The following is a 12189-nucleotide window of genomic DNA, read 5'->3' as shown; positions in this document are numbered from 1 at the left end:
GCCCCGCCAGGCTTCTCCCGTCCTAATTACTGCACAAAAGGGGGAGTTTAGGCCCACTCTCGGGCACTTGTTGAAATCTCTGCTGAGCCCTGGGGACTGCGGAGGTCTCAATAGGGCGGGATTTCAAAGTCTCCAGCGGCTAGATCATTGTCTGAGCCCGACGAGGGGCCTTTTTCATTCACTGGGCGCAGGGCCGCCCCGGGAACAGGCTGGGGAGCTGGGGCCCCAGGAGCGTGAGACATGGCCCGCTGCCATTGGCTGAGCGGTCCGGCGGCCAACCAATAGGTGCCGCCGCCGCCCGAGACTCCCTCGCCCCGTGCCCCTGGGGAAGGAGTGTGTTGGGCCAGCCCCGGGGTCCGGGGCTTCAAAGGTAGCTTCCCTGCCTACCTGCCTGCTTTAGGGGCTGCTTATCCCCGGAAGGGAGAGACTTGGGGCTCATATTTCCCCTTGGCTGGCCTCCAAGCCGACCTAGACAGAAGACGGAGCTGCGACGTCGCTTTAGTTTTGGAAGAAGTTAGACCTTCCTCCTATCAGCCCTGCGATGTAGGTATTACCAGTGGGAGCATTCCCCTTTTACAGACGTAGAAGTCCAGTCTCAGGAAGGCCTAAAGATTAGCCTGTGGCCTCGGGAAAAGTGGTAGACTAAGGCCAATCCCAGTTATATTTCCCCTTCCTCTGGTGCCTCCCTTGTTGGGTTCCAGTCATCCTTCGGAGCTGGAGGGAGCCTTAGAAAGCCTCCTAGTCCAACTGCCTCTTTTTATAGAAGAAACAGAGACCCTCCCCCCGGGTTCAGTGACTTGCCCAAAGTCACAGCTAATGAGGGCAGAACTAGACTTTGAACCCAGGTCCTCTGAGTCAGAATCCAGCACTTTACACACTTGTACCAGGCCGCTATAGTTGACTTTTCCTTAAACAAGCCATTATTTTGGTTTTTTGTTTGTGGTTTTTTAGAGGTAGGGATGTATAGGTAGGGAGAATGAAATAATTTCCAGAAAAACCTTGTTAGATTAAATTACAGGTTGGAAGCCCACACACAGTTTGGCCTTTTCAGGTGCTGGTCTCTTTCTGAGCACTAGGAGAAGGAAAACAGGTTGTTGGAGTTTTAAAAAATCAGAAATGTCTGTCAAGAGTTCACACTTCCAGGCTGGTTATAGTGTCCAAGGGAGACCTGGGTCTTAATTAGTGGAGGTGTAGGAAGGAGAACTGGGTTGAACACACAGAGAGGAGGATGGGATCATAAAATCACAGACTATTGGTGTTGAAAGGGCCTGGCTCCCCAGCTCTTGTCCTTAGGAGGGCTCCAAAGGTTACAAGTATCCCAGCTCATCACCCTCTGAAACAGACCAGGGAGGTAGGTAGGACAAGCTTTAGCTCTATTTTGCAAAGGAGGAAACAAGGTTGGCAAAGTCCAGTCAGAATTTGGAGCTAGAATGCTACCACGTCTTGGGCTCCTGAGATCAGGCTGTTTTTACTATACTGAGATCTAGTCCACCCTGTCTCATTTTACCGAGAAGGAAACTGGGCCCTAAAGGGGGGAAAGTGACTTGCCCAAGCTATACAATTTGACTGGTCTGCCAGCTGATAGGTTGGGAGTTTAACCTATTGTCTACGTATGGGGGTGGGGGAAGTAGATTCACACACACACACACACACACACACACACACACACACACACACCCATTGCCCACTTCACTTTGGGAAGCAAGTTGATCCACTCTAGACAGCTAGCCAGGATGATTGCTCTAAATATAATCTGATGTACAGGACTTCTATTTTCTTTAACATATGACCCCCTCAAATCAACAATTACCCTGATTGCTGTTATTCTTCAAAATTTCTTCATTATTATTATTATTCAAAAAAGCTTGGCAAATTTAATTGCCCTGAGAAGAAGCTGGAAGTCCCCATAGGAACCTTCCTTAGCAATGTGGGAGCCTTGCGCAGTGGTGGAGTAACCAACCATCCATTAATGCCACACTGAGGAGAGAGCTTAGCTCCTGGAAAGGCTGCCAGTAGTGGCCAGGCCTGCCAGTGTTGATTGTGCCCTTGACTTAGTAATGTTAAGTTTTTAACACTATGAGGAGGGTCTCAGGGCATTTTAAAATTGACCTTAACTTAGATTTTCCTTCCATTTGCAATCCTTTATAAATGACAGATGTGATGTCAGTAAAAGGGATTTTTAGAACTAGAATTGATTACAATTATTTGGTAATAACTTCCTCTCACAAAGAAATTAGATGGGTTTCAATCTCTACTGTGTGATGCTTGGGCATCCTCATGGATTAAGTGTGGGACTGGGGGCTTAGTTGCTCTTATATGTCACGCCTGCTTCCTGCCTCCTCTTGCTTAGAAGACCCCCCTTTATCTGCTCATGGAGAGAAAGCTGGAAGGGACCCCAGAAGTCTTCAGAACCAATCCTTTCATTTTGACAGATGAAGTACAGAGAAATGAAGTGAATTGACCAAGATCACAAGCGTGGTGAGTGGCAGAGTCAGGATTTGAACCCAGGCCTTCTAACTCCTTTCCAGTGTCTTTTTTTTCTTTTTTAAAAATTTAAAAATTGTATTTTTTTCCAGTGTCTTTCTAAAGCAGAGTTCTTAACCTGGGGTCCAGAACTAAACATAGGAGCAAAAATGACCTCTTTATTTTCCCTAACTTCTAGCTGATATTTAATATTTTCCTCAGTTATCGACAAAGATTACTGAGAAAAGTAAGGCACCAGAGTGCCAAAGGGGGTCCATGACACATGAAAGGTTAAGAATTCTGCAAGGCTAAAGGCTACGACTGAACCAACTCCCCTTGTTAATTTCAAATTCTCAAAATCCTTATTTTGTCTGAAGTCTCAGCTCAGGTGCTACCTTTCCCCATCTCCCTTTTCAGATATTTCGTTGATAGCTTTTTAATTTTTTTACATCACTATCATTTCTTAATGAATCACTCCCTCCCTCTCAATAGAACCCTCTATTGTAACAAATATGTATGCTCAAACTGAACAAATGATCGCACTGGTTCTGTGTGAAAATGAATGAATGGCTCCATCTTCTCACTTTCCTTGGATTTTTTCTGAGAGCACTTAGTCTGAATGGACGTGTTCTGAGTCACCATTGAGCCTCACTTTGTATTTCGCTTGTCGGGTGCTCATTTCAGATCATCCTTTTCCCTTCCCTTCTGGAAGAATGTAAGCTCTTAGAGGGCAGGGGCTGTCACTGTTAATATCCCTATCCCGGGCACTTAGCAGGAGGCCTGGTACATACATAGTAGGCACCTCCATCAGTGTTCCTAGAATTGCTTTCTTCCATGGCTTATCCATCCGTTCAATGGGAACAAATCAAGTCAGGCTACTGGAAACCTTACAAAGTTATAGTCTTTTTTTAGACCCCTGTTTATCCTTTGCAGGCATCTGGGCTTCTGTTCCCCCATAACGCTGTTTTCTGCAATGCATTCTCAACCATATTTTTCTTGCAAATTTTTCTTAAACTCTTTCTCAGGAGGCTTTGGTTTGTTTTCCCCCTTATGATTTCCCCTGAGCATTTCCAGACTCTTCAAGTGAAAATATGCAAGTCGAGACTTGTGGGTAACAAGTTAGGACTTGTGGGGACACTTGGGGCTGTGGGGGGAGGGCAGACTCTGAGATCTGCCAACAATCCTTCCCCCCCATTCGGCTGAAGGCAGAGCTTATGTTATTGGGACAACGTAAGGCCCCAGATTTTCAGGAATGAAATCTGAGAACAGTGTGTCAACATATTGCTCAGATCTGTCTTGGAATATACAGTAGATGGATTTCTTTGTGCTGGGAAACATTAGGGAGGTCAGTTTGCTTTTCAGATTTTTTCCCCTTTTTCTTTCTTTTTTTTTTTAAAGGCAGGGGTTCATTCTTATCCTCTAAAGTGGTGGTATTAGATATCTTCCAGATAATGCACTTGGTGGTTGTGGAGACTTCAGGTTCAAACAGAATGCCTCAAGGCGAGCAGCTTTTATGGATCCAGTTACCAGTTTTTTAGTTCACAATTAATGTTTTTCAACAACTACTGCTGGCTTGGGAGGAAACCCCGAAGTGACCAATGAAGCCAAGTAATGATGAACTTAAGCACCGTAAGTACCTAGGTGCAAAGAACCCCAAAGAAGAGAGGACACCCAGTTTGGGAGAGTCACAAGCCCTGGCTGGGAACCAGAGCTCTGCTTTGATTATCTGGGTAACCTTGGGCACATCACTTAACCTCCCTGGGTCTCAGTTTCCTCATTTTAAAAATGAGAGGATTCGACAAAATTACCTCCAAGATCTCTTTGAGCTCTAAAGATATGATCCTGTGTGTGACTTTGGACAAGTCACCTTATGTCCCTGGGCCTCAGTTTCCTTATTTGTAAAATGAGAAGTGGGACTACATGGCCTCCAAGGAGCTCATTCTAGCTCTAGATCTATAATCCCAAGACCCTTCCCCTCCCTGGGCCTCTGCTTTCTCCTCTGTCAAATGATGGGGTTGGATTCAGTGGTTCTTAAGGACTCTTCCGGCTTTAGATCCAAGATCCTAAGATTCTAGTGGGCCCCCAAGAATTGAACAGTCCTGAAACTTGGCTCACAGACCTCATCTGAGGTGCGGGGGAGGAGACCTGTGCTTGATCAGAAGGAGGAGGGCACACAGTGGATGGAATGGCATATCCTTGAAGTATTAAAATAAACAGGGAGGATTTGGGTCATGTATCCAATGATTTGGCCAGTCCCTGAATTTCCAGAAGCAACTGGACAAAGGGAGTCTAGGGATTGGAAACTTGTTTCCCATTCTGAAGCTATGGCTGTTTTCTCAAATCTTCATTCTTCTTCCTTCAAATGTTCCAGAGCCCTGCCCCCTCCCCCACCTAGGAGACACCTGGGATGTACCATTTGCCTCAGTAACAGCATTAATGGGAACTCGTCTGTTAAGCAAAGACCTCTGTGGGATTAGACATGTTTACATCCATCCAAGATCAATGGAAGAAGGCCTCTCTCCCTCCCTTGAAAGCTGTGCTGTTGTCTCTGTCTCTCTCTCTATCTCTCTGTCTCTGTCTCTCTCTGTCTCTCTGTCTCTCTCTGTCTGTCTTTCTCTCTCTCTCTCTCTCTCTCTCTCTCTCTCTCTCTCTCTCTCTCTCTATTCCGAATGAAACATTGCTGAGCTTTATGGGGCTGGTGGCAGACAAAGCTGGGGCTAAAGTTTCAAAGGTACTTGCCTCCTAACCCAGCTTTTCAGCAGCTCATTATGGCCTTTAAGATGGCCTTGGGTCTGAAATAGATATAATATTTGACTAATCACAGATTCACACTGTGTTCTGATGACACTCCTTTCTGAAACACCACAGAGAGGACATCTGTTACTTGGTGATTTTTGAAATTCACTATGGTCCACACACAAAAAGAATGATACATCTTTCAATACTGTAGAGATCTGGGCTTGTATTTGTGTGAGGGGTACTTCCTCCAATGCAGATTGCAGCCCCTCCACCACTTAGGAGATGGTTTCCTAAGTTTCTATGGCCAAAAAACTTGACTCTTGGTAACCAGATTTTGGGGGATGAGCCTGTCCCTAGGTAGCCTCCTTCTTCTGTCATTTCAGTTCATCCATCCCTTTTCATGCCTCACAATTCTTATCCATGTCTTCCCATCGATCCCACTTGGGAGATTTACTTAACCTCCTAGAGGCTGGTCTTCCTTCCCTTTGATTGTTTTACATTTAGCTGGTACAGATGTAGTAGTGGAATTGTCCATCTCTTATCCCTTGCTCTATGACTTGCCAATTTTATTCTCCAATCCTGGATGATCTCCTTTGGTTGGTTGGGTGTGCATGCAGGCCATAGTCTATTCATGCCTACCATGCATCTCTCAGATCAGCTCTTGACATCTTCACCATGAGTCATGTCCTTTGAGTTATCTGCAACCATACAGCATTCTTGGGAGATTGTTTGTATTCAAAAGGTAGGTTTGGGTTTTAGGTCATTGAAAGGGTAGCATAATTTTCCAAATACAATCCAGCCCATTCTAGTCCTCCTTTTTGAGCCTGAAATTATTGTTCTCTTGCAGTGCTTGTCCTAAGTATATGTACCAATTCAACACTGGCCATCTGTTCTGGGCCAGGCCTGAGTCAGTGGTTCAAGTTCAGAATAGGAGCAAAACAGGACAGACACCTGTAGTCCATCAAACATTTAACAAAAGGAGTTTCCTTAAGAACATGCAAAGGCTATTCAACAAGAATACAACATTGATTCACTTGACCAAATCAGAGAATATATGTTAAGTGCCTTGCGAATCTTAAAGCAAGATTTAAATGCTAGCCCTTTGGTATTATTATTATTATTTCCAGATTTCCTTGCCTCTTTATGTGCCATGGTGGCACACCTAGTCAGAATCGTTTGTCAGATTTGCAGAGATCCTAACTCTTCATGGGCTAGGCTTTTGCACTTAGGTGACCAAGAAGGTAAATTGAAAGTATGAGCCTTAGTCTCCTGGGCCAATCAAGTTTTGACCCTTGTTTCTTTGCCTTTTAGGGGAAAAAGCCTAGTCTACATGGAAGGGACTTCAACAGATGTTCCTAGCACACCATCTAACTGCTTATGATAGTTGGAGGGTAGGTACTTTTCATCCACTTTTTTTTTTTTGGCGAGGCAGTTGGGGTTAAGTGACTTGCTTAGGGTCACACAGCTAGTAAGTATCAAGTGTCTGAGGTTGAATTTGAACTCGGGTCCTCCTGACTCCAGAGCTTGTGCTCTATCTACTGCACCACCTAGCTGCTCCCCCACTTAGCTTTTCTGCTATGAATTGTCAGGCTGATCTTTTTTGGAGAATCAGGGATGTCAGAATATTCTGTAATGTTTTGGGACTTGATTCAATCAAGTTACAAGTTTGTCATCTGAAAACAGGCGTAATTTGGGGGATATCACTGCCTATAGGGGATCTTTCTTCCCTTTGGATCCTGCTCAGGCCATCTTCTATAATATTGGCAACTGATTTTGGTGAGCACACAGCTCCCTGTTCTATTCCTTGCTTGATATTAATAAGAGAGGGGCATTAAATAGAGTTATATTTTGGGTTGCACACATCGAGAAATCTTGTATTACCTTAACATACGCATGAGAAGCTTGTTGGAGGAGATCCTTTCTTCCTAAAGCTTCCTTTTCTTTTCCTTTCCTATGTGTATTTTACTGCCATCCTTCCCCCTGTGCCTTTCATCGTGCTTTGCTTGGTAGCCCTCCTGGGCTTTGATTCAATTTTATTTCCTGCCCCACCCCCCTTCTCTCTCCTGCCTTGAGCTTCAGGGCTTTCCTACTGGTGTTTGTTTTGCCCTTTCCAGTTTGAAGATCATTTTCCTTGATAGAAAAGATGGAAACAAAGTTGTAGTTTGCTTGATCCCAGATTTGGAAAGGCCTTCAGGCTATCTAGTCCAACCCCCTCCTTTTACAGGAGAGGATGCAGAGGCTCAGACAGGTCATATGATTGTAGTTGTAGCACTGAAAAGGAATTTAGAAGTCATCTAGTCCAACCTCTTCATCCCAAAGATGAGGGAACTTGGACCCCAAGTCTTCCCCAAGCAGTGACCTGAACCCTTCCTTCTCAAACCACATATATGTTGAAAACCCCCTCAGTCATTTTGTTGGGTTTCGCATTGTTCCTGGGCTTATACTCGTTCTTGGTGAAACCCCAGGACAGCAAAAGAATGGAGAAGGTGTCCAACTAGGGGTTCTTTAAAATGAGATTTGACCAAAATGAAATTTGGCCTTTATGGCTGAGCTGTGATGATCTTGTATTTAACTACCTTCTATGTATTTCTACTTAGTCATTTTCTGTTTATTCTTTCTATGAATATATATTTACTTGTTTCTCTGTTAAGAGTTTTAGCTCTTTGCATGTAGGAGGTAATTTGATTCTTTGTACTTGTAACCCCAGTGCCTCTCTCAGTTTCTGACAGTAGTTGCTTAATAAATGCTTGTTGATTGTTTAACCTGAAGAAGAGAAGATTGTGAGTAAAGGTTGTTAATGGACTTCCAGCCATTGAATTGCAGTTAAAAATGGTAAGAAAGCTAGCCTCATCCTCCAATTGATAAATGGTCAAAGGATATAATCAGGCAGTTTTCAGATGAAGAAATCAAAATTAAAATGCTCTAAATCACTGTTGATTGGAGAAATGCAAATGAAAACAATTCTGATCAACAACCATCACACCTATCAGATTGACTAATATAACAGAAAAGGAAAATGATAAATGTTGAAGGGGATGTCGGAAAATTGGGACACTAATGCACTGTTGGTGGAGTTGTGAACTGATCCAACCATTTGGAGCAATTTGGAACTATGCCCCAAGGGCTAGCTAACTGTACATATACCCTTTGATCCAGCAATACCACTACTAGGTCTATATCCCAAAGAGGTTTTTTTTTTTAAAGGGAAAAGGACCTATTTATTCAAATCTATTTATAGCAGCTCTTTTCGTGGTGGCAAAGAATTGGAAATTGAGGGGATGCCCATCAATTGGGGAATAGTTGAACAAGTTATGGTATACTACTGTAATGGAATGCTGTTGTGCTATAAGAAATGACCAGCAGCCAGAGTTCAGAAAAACCTGGAAAGACTTACATGAACTGATGCAAAATGAAGCAAGCAGAACCAGGAAAACATTGTACACAGTAACAATATTATACAATGATTAACTATGAGTGACTTAGCTATTCTCAGCAGTACAAGGATCTAAGACAATTCCAAAGGACTTACGATGAAAAATGATATCCACCTCCAGAGAAAGAGCTGATGGAGTCTAAATGCAGGTCCAAGAACACTATTTTTCACTTTATTTTTTTCCATACTTTTTTGCCCTTTTGGTCTGTGTTCTCTTTCACAACATGACTAATATGGAAATATGTTTTGCATGATTGCACATGTATAACCTATATCAAATTGCTTACTGTCTCAGGAAGGGGGGGAGGTGAGTGAGGAAGGGAGAAAATTTGGTACTCAAAATTTAAAAAAATAAATATTAAAAATTGTCTTTACATGTGAAAATCCCCAAAAGATAGCTGGCTTTGAAGCCAAGAAGATCTTGGTTCAGCTCTTGCCTTATACTGGCACATACTGGCTCTGTGACCCTAGGCAAATCATTTAACTTCTCAGTATTCTAGGCTGCTCTCTAAGACAGGAAGCTATAGAGAAGGTGCCAGCCTGCATTAGTAGAAGGAACTTCCCTTGCCTGGGAGTTCCCTATATCAATGAAATCACAGGTCCAGTTCCTATCCCTATTCCTAAGAAAGCTACTTCTTAGTCATAGCTGGCCAATTTCCCACAGAGTGAAATGACTTCATGAATATTCTGTACCCCTGGTTCTGCAGAGATTTGGTCTTTCCCCTAAGTATGAATTGAACATCTTGTTTTGAGTCCTATTTTTTTTTTGATAGAGAGTGCAGATCAGAACCATACCAAAGGCTATTACATACAGAATGGATGTACGAAATCAAGTTGTTCCCACTGTGACACTTTGTAAGTCTTCATAGATTATAGAAATGTGAATTACTAATGGAAATCATTTTTCTAGTGGTAAAACCTTGAGCAAGTCCTTTCCTTCTATGGGCCTCAGTTTCCTCATCTGTAACATGGGGATTGGACTAGACATTCTCTAAAAGTCCATCCAGCTTGAACATTCTTTGAGCCTCTGAACCCAAGTCAGTGGCAGTTGCCTTCAGCATTACATAGGCTCTCACAGTTTTCATCATATAGCATGTTGCAATGGACACAGGCCTGGATTTGAAGAGAGACACCCTGTGTTCAAATCACTTACCAGCTGTGTGAACTTGGGCAATTCACTTCTCATTTCTGGGTCTCAGTTTCCCTATCTGTTTAATGAAGGGGTTGGACCATATGGTCTCTTCCAGCTGTGACATTCTATACATTCTTCCTTTGGGTTTCTTCTATCCCCCTTCCACTCTTGGGAACCTCTCATTACGATACCCTGTTTTTCATCAGGGTCTTGGCCTGTGGTGGCCAGCTTTCAGCCACTGTCAGTAATGTCAGTCATCAGTCACCAAGGCCCACATGTTAAGCTGTACTGCCCTGTAGGACAAAAGCATCACCCTTGACATCTCCATCCATTGATGCAGTGATTGATTGGGAGAGTGGTTAGGGGGATCAGCAGGAGGCAAGCAGCCAGGTGCTGGGAAGATTGAGCAGGGGCTCAAACGGGACATTGAATGCACTAGACAAGGCTACCTGGTCAGCTAGGGCAGGGACAGGCATAAACAAGCAGTTCTGTATGCTCTGTGTGTGTGAGTCAGAGGTCATGGGACCCTGGCCAGCTCCTTAGAAATGTGATCCTTAGGTAAGCATGAGAAAATACCATATTGTCAGGCTGAGTATCGGAATAATAAATACAGAGCTGCTTTCAAATGCAACTCAACATTCAGTGAGCTCCTATACAGTGCCAAGTCCTCTGCAGGGATGGGACAGGCCAGGATAGGACGGCCTGGGTGGAGTGGGAGGCACAGTGATGAAGAAGATGCTACATCTCTTCTACATTCATGGCTCTTGGGCTTCTCTCTCCCTCTAGGCCATCCCACCCACTTCCCAGATTTGTTGGGGGGAACAACGGAGATAAAGTGTGGAAAGTCCTTTGGAAACTAGGAGGAAGCATGGAAAGTGACCCCCTCAAGTCTTTGCTATAAGTAGGGTAAAAGCCTAACTTGTTCATGAGATCTCCAAGGAGTAGTGAAGGGGTGGAGGGAGTTGAAGTCGATTCTAGCTTGCTGGAAGGATTGTAGGTTCATGGATGGAGAACTGGCAGGAGCCCCAGAAGTGGCCTCATCTAACTGTCTCATTTTCTGGAGGCCCTGGGAGGTGAAGGGACTTGCTTGGAATCACAAGGAGGCCCATAGACCCAGAGCTGGGAGGGACTCAGTGGAATCCTACACATGACCTTGGGCAAATCCCCTCACCACTCTGCTCACAGATAAATGTTGAGTTGCATTTGAAAGCAGCTCTGTGTTTATTATTTCAGTACTCATTTTGACAATATGTTATTTTTCTCATCTTTTAGAGGTCACTGTGTTCAACACTCTCATTTTGCTGATGAGTAAGCCTGAGGCCTGGGTGGGTCCAGGGACTTGCTCGTGGTCACAGATAGGATTTTAGATCTAGAGCCAGAAAGGACCTCAGCACCATTTTAGTCCAACCCCATCGTATACAGAGGAGGAAACCAAAGCCTGGGGACATCAAAGGACTTGCTCAGGGTCATGTGGGTAGAAAGTATGAGGCAGGATTTGAATCCAGATCCTCTGACTCCAGAGTAAAAATACTTCCCAATGATGAGAGCTGTCCCAAAGTGGATTGGGCTGTTGCAAGAGGTAGTAAGTTGTCCCCCACTGGAGGTCTTAAGGCAGGTAGGTAGTGGGTGGCCACCTCTCAGGGCTGTTGTGGGGCAGAGGGCTTCTGGTGGATTTGGTGGTAGCTGAGGTTCCTTCCACCTCTGAGATTCCATGGGGTTGATGTGTGCCCTAGGAACTCATGTGACCTCTGTGGGCTTTCAATTTCTCCCCCATAAAATGGGAGCATTGGGCTACATGATCTCCAAGACTCCTTCCATCTTTATATTCTATGATCCTATGATCTTTGACTTTCCTGTTGAGCAAAATATCTCTTATTTTTCCTGTTTATCACTGTTAAAAAAAAAAACTCCCTTGGGGCCAGAATTCTTTGACCCATTCCACACTCAATTCCATAGTTCTCTGCTAGAGGGGTAGAAGGTGGGAGTTTGAGGGGTGAGGAAGGAGAGAAGAGCTAGAGAGGGTCGAAGGAATACTAGCAAGAATGACCAGTATAACAGATACTATATTGATAGCTGGAAGGGACCTTAGATGCCATTAAGTCTAACCCCCTCATTTAACAGATGAGGATACTGAGGCACAGATAGGTTAAGTGACTTGCCCAGTGTCATACAGCTAGTATGTGAGGCAGTATTTCTTTCTTTCTTTTTCTTTTTTTTTTTAGTCAATTGGGGTTAATTCATCACTGTGCCTCCCACTCCACCCAGGCCCGGCCCAGGCCGTCCTATCCTGGCCTGTCCCATCCCTGCAGAGGACTTGGCACTGTATAGGAGCTCACTGAATGTTGAGTTGCATTTGAAAGCAGCTCTGTATTTATTATTCCAATACTCAGCCTGACAATATGGTATTTTCTCATGCTTACCT

At 44.1% G+C, this 12189-nt stretch overlaps 1 long non-coding RNA gene across 4 annotated transcripts in view; it reads left to right on the top strand.

Moving 5' to 3' along the window:
• The first annotated feature begins 317 nt into the window (after positions 1 to 317).
• LOC110196545 (uncharacterized) overlaps positions 318 to 12189 on the top strand; it is a 218124-nt gene continuing 206252 nt past the window's right edge. For 2 of the 4 annotated variants that reach the window (XR_002321251.2, XR_002321252.2), the window contains exons 1-3: positions 318 to 543; positions 2351 to 2478; positions 6514 to 6593. This is a non-coding gene — a long non-coding RNA (uncharacterized LOC110196545). The remainder of the gene's footprint in view (positions 544 to 2350; positions 2479 to 6513; positions 6594 to 12189) is intronic. The other 2 variants (XR_002321253.2, XR_002321256.2) reach the window with 2 other exon arrangements.

The sequence above is a fragment of the Phascolarctos cinereus genome, unplaced genomic scaffold (assembly GCF_003287225.1).
Source record: "Phascolarctos cinereus isolate Bilbo 61053 unplaced genomic scaffold, phaCin_HiC Scaffold_8;HRSCAF=390, whole genome shotgun sequence".
Lineage (NCBI taxonomy): Eukaryota > Metazoa > Chordata > Mammalia > Diprotodontia > Phascolarctidae > Phascolarctos > Phascolarctos cinereus.
This window is presented reverse-complemented; position numbering and strand designations above follow the sequence as displayed.